This window comes from Cupressus sempervirens, chromosome 9 (genome assembly GCF_028749045.1).
Source record: "Cupressus sempervirens isolate cs-2001-9-10 chromosome 9, ASM2874904v1, whole genome shotgun sequence".
NCBI classification, from domain to species: Eukaryota; Viridiplantae; Streptophyta; class Pinopsida; order Cupressales; family Cupressaceae; genus Cupressus; species Cupressus sempervirens.
In genome coordinates this window covers 593,689,590-593,696,812 of record NC_143126.1, presented here as the reverse complement: position 1 = coordinate 593,696,812, position 7,223 = coordinate 593,689,590, and the positions used below count along the sequence as shown (strand labels likewise).

General features: G+C 30.1%; 1 non-coding gene across 1 annotated transcript; it reads right to left on the bottom strand.

Annotated features, from left to right (window-relative positions):
• Window positions 1–2,099: 2,099 nt before the first annotated feature.
• Window positions 2,100–2,171, bottom strand: TRNAD-GUC (transfer RNA aspartic acid (anticodon GUC)). The gene has a single exon. It is a non-coding gene; the product is annotated as a tRNA-Asp (tRNA).
• Window positions 2,172–7,223: the final 5,052 nt, after the last annotated feature.

Genomic DNA, 7,223 nt, shown 5'->3' with positions numbered 1-7,223 from the left:
CTAGTGGTTGTATCAGGCATTGATAGGTCAATCTTTTGGTGCAACAACTCTAACTATCAACATTTTTTGAAAGCTAGAGTCTGTAGAATAATGATAATATGATATCTTCGAGAGGTTTAGATAGAATATTGGCATTTCAATATTGATGACATGATTGAAGAGGACAAGGATCTAGATAGAGTTTGAATGCTAAGATTTTTTAGTAGGATCTGAGGAAGAGGTCTGTAAATAGGAGTTGAAGAAGGGCGTGTGAGAATTTAGAAGACAATAAGGAACCAAGGTGAGGTCGTTCATTAATAGCCAAAGAAGAAATTTGGACAAACATCCTAGGATAGAGGGTAATAGGAAGGAATATTAATTGAGAGGAATTGGTCAATTTGACAAGATAGAAGAAGTGCAAATGTAGAGGAGGAATAATAGAAAAGTTGTGTGGAAGTCATTGGGGCTTAGTTGTAGGTGAGGTAGGCAATAATAGATAATGAAGGCCTAATAATATGAAGATAGATGAAAATGTCCAAAGAGTTGAGCAACAACTTTCAAGGAGAGAGGATGTTGTGAGCAAGCTAGAGATGGTGAAGAGTATGCACAAGATTGATTGGGTTGTGTAGTAGGATAATTAAGTTGCACATGTGAGTAACAAAAGAAGAAATACTGCATGTGAGAAACCAGTGGCAAGGTTATGTGAGAGGAAGAGTTTAAAGAGATGGAGAGAGGTTGTGTGTGAGGATGTGCGTATGGGCAATTGAGGAGTCCAGTACGCATGTATGTTGAATGTGAACAAGGGAAGCACAAGTTCTTGATGGAAAAAAAATACATATTGCAAAATATGTCTTTGTGCTTATTATGAATAATGTTATCCAATTGGTATAGTATGGTGCATCATGTGAATGTCTATGTTGTTGTGTGTATTCTATTCTATGTTAGGTGATAGTGTTAGGGTTCATATTGTCACAAGTATAAACCATTGAGGGTTGACATAGAACAAAGGGAAAAACCTAATTTTCTTCCATGTAGAGCATGTGGAGTTCTCATGGTACCACTAGGCAATGTGCAACTTATGCACTTAGTAAGAAACAACTTCCATCACATTATTACCTAGATTTTTCAACATTCACATTTTTAATAATAATATATTTCTTCTCTTCGAAAATTAGTTGGATGTCTTAGTTTGCATAAATAAATGAGTATATAAGCTTTGCAAGTCATGCATACATTCACTCTTCACTATCACCTATCTAATAAAAGAGTAACTTAGAAGACATCAACATCTTCTTGTATCAAAATCCCACTTCGTTAGCAATGACTGAATGGGCTTAAAAGAAAGCAATAAATAGCTAGTTTAACAGATTTATGTCTCTATAAAAAGTTGTCCAATGAAAAATTTAAACTATGTTATACTTTTTTTATCAATTAAGTAGGATTTTGAAAGATAGAACATGAAGGGCAACCAAACATCAAAGAATTTGGACAAGACGATGTCATTTCCCGAGCTTGGCAGAGATATTCATCTAATTTTCTTTCTGAGATTGAAGTTTCTGTAAAGACCATTTGTAAACTTCAAATGGTTGCAGAACCCTCTTGGAAAAATAGCATGGAAATAAGAACAGGAGCACGGAATCTAACAATTGAAATAACTTCTGTGAGAGCTGATTTTGTCCCAAAAATAAATTGCCTTGAAATTTGTATTTCCATTTTGCATTTGTGTAAATAAAATAATTTGTACTCGTGAAATTTTAAGTTTTGTGTAATGTTAAAATTTACAGTCACTTTTTGTGCACCTATATATTCTTGATCTACTTAGACTTATCAACAATACCATCTTTGAAATCTCCTATAAGAACAGCAGTTGTTCTTCCAAATTAAGAAGATAAAACGCAGGAAATTTAATAGTTCAATTTATTATTTTACAGATTTAGTAACAACAAAATTCATTTAGTTTGTAGAATAAGCACCTGGGTAAATCTCAAAAACACTTTGAAGGGGGTTTATAAATCTAAATAAAAATATTTTAAGAGTCGAGATGAAACTCAAAGTCTCATTTCTGGTTAAACAGAGAGCGCTGTGAAGCAGAATTTTTTTTGCCGAAAAAATAGGTACGACGCCGTTGCCGAGGATCGAACCCGGGTCACCCGCGTGACAGGCGGGAATACTCACCACTATACTACAACAACTTTGTGCTTAATATTTGTTATATGTTTTTAAGACTTGTCGTTGAAAGTAGTCTAAGAAACCTATGTAAACATTAAGTTCTTCATTTCTTTATTGTTTAATCAAAATTGAGATGCTTTCAAAATTTTGTTGAAGAAATGTGTTTTCTACAATAAAATTTTTAATTATAAGAAAATTAATTTTAAATATATTTAATTTATATAAGTATTTATTTTTATTATTAAAATTATATTTTTTAAATTAAGTACTAATATTATATTTGAAATATTGATTTTGATATATAGTTAATCTAACATGAATGTGTCTTAAATAATATTGCAATTAAAATATATTTTTTAGATAGAATTTGAAGTTCTCATTATTTCTTATGTATGTTTAAAGACAACTAATGTTTTCATTAATATATCTATATTTTTTATGAAGTAAATACAATCTCTATTATAGAGTAGGTAAATAATCAATTAAAATCTATGTAATTTTTTTTAAAAAAATAGCACAACTAAATCGTATAGACAATCATATACAACACACAATTTGTGAGAATGAATCTAAATCTTTCCCTATTGTTTAAATATTTGAACTCCATAATTAAACACTAAACATTCAATATTTAGGAAAGAAACAATTTCTCTCGCTAAGTATAAAATTGCTAATGAATGAATGAAGATTTTGATGTTCAACTTATGAAAAAAAAAAACTTTTTAAAGTCTTCTAAGTTTGTATTATGATTGGAATAGTAAAATGATTAAATATATGAAATATCTCAAAAAAATTAACCCTCAAGTCATAAATTGACAATAAAAAACAAAATAATATAATTTAAAAAAATTTAAATATAAAATATGAAAAATGGGAGTGAAATCAAAATAAAATAGTTAAATTGTAAGTGAACTTTTTCACACTCCACAATTATTTAGGTCAAGCAAAAATCCAATTCTTGTGAAAAAGTTTCTCAATCATTTGACATTGACCAACAAAGGAGAATGGTGTAGTTATCCCATCCGTTATATCATCATATTACACGAGGAAGGTTAACGTCATTAAAGATATATGTTCAAGCATGACTCTCAAATACACCATGATAACATAATGAAAGACAAGCTTGATTCATAGAATCAAAAGATCTCTATTGATCATCATCCATGCTACTACACTTTTGTTTCACATATAAAGAATTAATATACCAAATGTCGTTAGGGATTTGGGCATGATGTATTTAATGATTTTTAGCATTTTGTCTTAGAATTTTTTTCTTAAAAAAATTGAAAATGATTCTTGTATTTATTTCTTTATTTCATTTGAAAATTAGTTTATATCATAAAACAACATTTTAAAGAGTGTAATTTTTTTTTAAAAATGTATTGTTCTTAAATTTAGATTTATAATACTGATATTAAGTATAGTGTATATCTTAAGAATATTATTTTCTAGGGGTCAGCCATATTATTAGTGTTTCAAGTTATAACACCAATATTAAGTATAGTGTTTCAGATATCTTAAGAATATTATTTTCTAGGGGTTCAACCATATTATTAGCATTTCAAGTCTATGTATCTATCTAAGTGCTCGACCAAGTCATCTATCTGTCTATTTATCTAGATGCTCGAACAAGTCATAGAACCCACTCTTATGCTTGCCTATACTGTTAATATTGAAGAATAGATTAATCATAAACGTAGATATCTATATATTTATATATTTATAGAGATCCATGTTTTTTCTTATATATTTCTCTCATGATGTACTTATTAATAAAGTCAACTTAAATATCAATGTGCTCTCTCTCTCTCTCTCTCTCTCTCTCTCTCTCTCTCTCTCTCTCTATATATATATATATATATATAGCTTCATATATATGAATACATATACTCTTAGGGCCCGTTTGGCAACGGGAATACAAGCGGAATAGGCATATGTAAATTCTTAAAATTTTGAATTCCTCGTTTGGATGCACCAAAACGGAATTGGAATTTGAAGTAAAATAGGAATACGTATTCCAATTTTGGCCCAAAAATAGGGTTTTGCAATTCTACCCAAATAGGTGTTATTGGAATACGTATTCCTATTCCACTTTTTTTTATTTTAGAAAACGTAAATTTTGGGGTTTGCGAATTCCCATCAAATATTGGCTGAACCAAATAGAGAACAGGAATACTTAGCCCCATTTGCTATTCCAAAATACATATTCCAGAATACGTATTCCTATTCCCACAGCCAAACAAGCCCTTATTTATATGCACGAAGGTATTCTCTTCATGTTGCTTCCAATAGCATAAGTGGTTTTTATAGTTTCAGAGGCTCTGTTGATTTGGGCATTTCTTTTGATACATGTTCCCTCCCTGTTTCTCCCATTTCAATAAGATTGGGTATTCCAAGTGTTGTATTTATTCTTTCTCGATGATTCTTCATTGGGTCTTCTTTGGATTTTAATTTTTGGACAGGGCAATAGATATTCATTATGATGTTTCTTCAACTCTTCATGATTCTCCTTCTTTGTTTTTGGCGTCGTTTTTATTTTTTGGTGATTTGACTTTGTAGTTTTTGAGTCAAATTCATTGACTCATGTTTCATTAGTAGTGATTCACTTGAATCCATCTCTCATGCAAATAAATGGAACACTTAGCACTCATTGGATCTAGGTAATGCTCATAGAGGTGAAGCACTAGGACTTCTTGGGAGGTCACCCATCTCAATACTACTCCAGAGCTCGAGTAGGCTTAACTACGAAGTTTCCTCCTTGGTTAAACCCACTCTACTTGCAACGCCATATGTAAAACCTTCATCTATTAGAAAACCTAAGAGTCTTTGTTGGATGTTTCTGAAGGTTGTAATAGGGTTACAATTTTGGGTCTTAGCCCTGTTCATAAGGGTCATCTTGGTAATCACATTGTACATATAGGTATTATGAATAATTAAATTTTGGTTTTTGATTTATAGAAATGAACATTCTTGTTTTTCTCAGCTTGTTCTGATATATTATTGTGTGCAATTTTTACAACCACAGCGTAATGCTCAAGATTATCAACAAAATGAAAGGATTAACACTTTAATGTTTTACGGCCAGTTTAAACATCACTATGCTTTATTCTTAGATTAAAAATGTTAAATAGTCAAAGTTGACTTATTTTTTCAAAGGATTAGCTACACTTATAGAAACATAAGACTATTTCTCAAATAATAATTTAATAAAGCTTATTCTAATCTGAAAACAATACACGAGATTGGTTGAAATAAGTCATGATTTTACCAGACCCTATCAATATATCTATAATCCTCTCCAGATTCAAGAACATGTGGTGAAACGAGTTCTGTAAAGGTTTGAAGATATTAAAGTTCATAGTAATTTCCCCTTAATATGCAATATTTTGTAAGTTAAATACAGATTTTCACCGATCTAGGCCAAAAAATACAAAGAAAGTGACAATATATGATCAAAACCTTTAAAAACAAATGCGAATCTAAGCACTGTTAAAGGAAATAAATGAAAGGTAATTAACAATTGTATTGCTCAGTCTACTTGCATTATTCAATATTCTCCTCTTTTTGGTTTTTAGCATATTAAATATAACAGAGGAATTTATCCCATGTTCCTCACATTGAACTCATGATTAAACCTACAATTCTGATCAGGAAAGGGAATGGATCCAAATTATAACTTGACAGTTAAATTAGGAATTCTAATTAGTAAACCAATTAAAGAGACAAAGCAGTGTACTTTGTAGACAAAAGGATATATTTCATCATATGCTATTTCTAGGGGTACAATTTAATATGATTTATTTTGATTTCATTAGTAACAATGGCATAAATTTGTTTAAAAATAGGATAGACTGATCATTTCAAAAAAGTAAGTTGTTTAGGACTTGTCGAATGAATTCAGCTTTTAATATAAATAAATGAAATAATAGTAATAATGGAACTGAACGTTTGTTTGATTATTTATTTCGTTGATTACTTAAGTCTGAACGATGGATAAATCTGGCACTGTTATAACCTCAACTAAATTTGGCTTCAAATCCATAAGAACCTTGTTTAAATAGAAATATGATTATTTGAGTCTAAGATTTTGCTTAGAGAGTTAGGTTTAGTGGTGTTCTATTTTCACTGTTTGATGACTCAAAATTTGACATTATCCTATCAAGTAATACATTAGAAAATATATCATGTTAACATCAATGAGTTAAACACAGATCTATCAAATATAGGTATCGTTATTTTTCATAGTATAAGGCTAAGACCATATAGCTATATAAAGATTTAATTTTGCAATGTCAAGAAAAGATATTAAAATGGTCAAGTTCTTACAGATTAAAGAATTCTATGATGCTTTTTTAATAAAGTTATGTTCTAGTAAGGTACAAACTCCTTATGGATTGTTTAAAGATACCTAAATGTCTAACACCATTGGAAATATTTTTGTATGAGATGTAAGGAAGGTATCACCAAAATATCATAATTTAATGAAGACAATATTTTAGTACACAACCTTGTTTTCGTTGCTACGATTTTCCAAAAACTAATGATGGATCTTACCCAAAAGCAAAATATGCAGGTGTATAATCATTGAGTTCAAATTCTCTAATCAAACACTAAGGTTATAGAAAGATATGAAGTTGATAATTCCAATTCATTAAAGACCATCAGATTGAGTATAAATATTGTCAAATCTTTCTATAAGAGAAATTTGTATAAAACTATTGGTGTATAAAATGTAAGGGAAGGAATGCCTTCTCAAAGTTTCCTAGTTACAAAGGAGCAATTGTATATAGTAGACATGACATTTATGTCATGGGCCATACTGGGGGTTTTCTCCCCCATTCTTTTCCATCCGATGCCTGCACTTGAAGGAGAGTAAAAATAAGATTGATGGAAAATGCTAAAAGTTAATAAAATATGGGCAATCGCCTTTTCTCGATCCAAAAAAAAAAAGATGTTTGGGACTACTTATTCTTGTAAAGATAGTGAAGAATGAAAAAAATCCAAGGAGGCTCCCTTTTATTGGTTGATTTAAAGATATTATCATAGTGAAAAGGGGTTTTTGACCTTCCAACTTA